Source organism: Bidens hawaiensis, unplaced genomic scaffold, assembly GCF_021521415.1.
Source record: "Bidens hawaiensis isolate Kalapana, Puna unplaced genomic scaffold, B.hawaiensis_p1.1 tig00003217_1, whole genome shotgun sequence".
NCBI lineage: Eukaryota > Viridiplantae > Streptophyta > Magnoliopsida > Asterales > Asteraceae > Bidens > Bidens hawaiensis.
The window spans coordinates 2700949-2702733 of record NW_027491174.1 but is presented as its reverse complement, the minus strand read 5'-3'; positions in this window follow the sequence as shown (position 1 = coordinate 2702733).

Sequence of the window (1785 nt, the reverse complement as noted above, 5' to 3'; positions counted from 1 at the left end):
ATGCAAAGTGGCGCGGCCACTACGAGCGAATTTAACCAGTAGTACTACCCCATGACCATACTAGGCGCTCGTCTATGCAAAGAGGTGCTACCCCTACGAGCGGGTTGATCAAACCAGTAGTACCTACTATTAGAGGTTCATTGATAAAGTGATCACTTTCTCGTTCTAGCGCACTCACATTGATAACCAAGATAGACACTATGAACAGATAATCGTTTGCATTGCTTGTAAATATACCATGATAAAACATAATTTAAACACGTGTCCCTCGCCCCGAAAACAGTTTAAAAACAGTGAAAATAGGGGCTGTGAGACTCACCTGTGATTCTTGTTAAGTGATGGTTTAGAGAGATTAAACGAGATTCGGGTTTCTTGGTGTTAGCCTCGAAATTGGAAGTCTAGAATATGTTTAAATAACAAGAAATATGTGTATTAAGACCAAGTAATCGAAGAATATAAGGGCTGGTCAGAAAAGTAAATCTCAAGACTAAAGTTTCGGCTTACCTAGCGATGGAACTGGAAACGGATGCTTGGGAGATGGTTAGTGCAGAATTACAGGTTTAAGAGAGGAGTTTGGAGTGTGTTTCTTGTGGTTGTGATATTTTTATTCAAGAATTGATATTTATAGGCAAATTCAAGGGAACACAATCCCTTGATTTAGGGGATTGAGATCTTATCATATTGGGTGTAGTGATGACAAGGTATGGGGTTTATTATTATTTATTTAGGGATGGGGGTGATGGTCCTAGGGAGTGGTTATGATGATTCTGATTGATTTGACAGTACATGCAGGACTGTGGTTGGTGAGAGTAGGTGCGGCTGACAGTTGACATTTCGTGTTACAGTACTGTTCCTGGTACTGTTGTCAGTGTGCTGTCAAAAGGTAAAAATCTCTGAAACACGCAACTGGTTCTTTCTGGGCGGGGGTAATCCCCTTTCATCTGAAGAATAGACTAAGTGTTTTGTGCGCGTAACCTTGCGCGTATAGCCTTCTGCGTGTAGGCCATTTCTTTGAACGTTGTGGGTCCGGCGGCTCCAGTTGGTCTTCGCGCAAGCGTCCTTGTAGCGAATCCTGCGCGTATCACTGCGCAGGCGTCCTTATAAGGAATCCTGCGGGTCCATCTGGCTCTGCTGGAACCAGCGTTCTCAGAGTTTATTAACAGGGTGAACTTTTGGATTTTAGCGAAAAGGTGGTTGGTTTCTGTACAGACGTTCATGCGTAAAGGGTTTAGTTTTAAGGTGTCCCGCGGGGATTCTTCCCGCAGGTGTTGCACATAACTCCTTTTTATTTGATGCGGGTAGGTGCGTAACCTTCTCGTAGTCAGGGACGTTGAGTTTCATTTGTAGATTCTCCATGAGGTCTTGGTATTTCAACATAGTGATCAGTTATGTTGAAGTCAATTCCATCTTGGAGCTTCAAACAAACTAGCTCTCAATGTTCCCGCCATGCGGGGTGGTTAGTTCCCTTTTTCCGCGCGCGCATAAATGATTTGGGTCTTAATTAGGAAATTAGGATATTGTTTGAACATAGTTTTACTTATTGATCATTGAAGAGGTATGCAACCCATTAGACAGAAACGACATAAAATTAAGTTGTCATGAAAACACAACAAAAACCTGTGCGCGTGGCGCATATAATATATACCCGCGCTGATCATAACATGGCGCGCATCGCATCCGCGCATGGCGCATATAACATATGCCCGCGCTGATCATAACATGGCGCGCATAATATTCACAATCACCTAATAATTAGGTTGATTACTTGGTTTATGGGATTGGGAA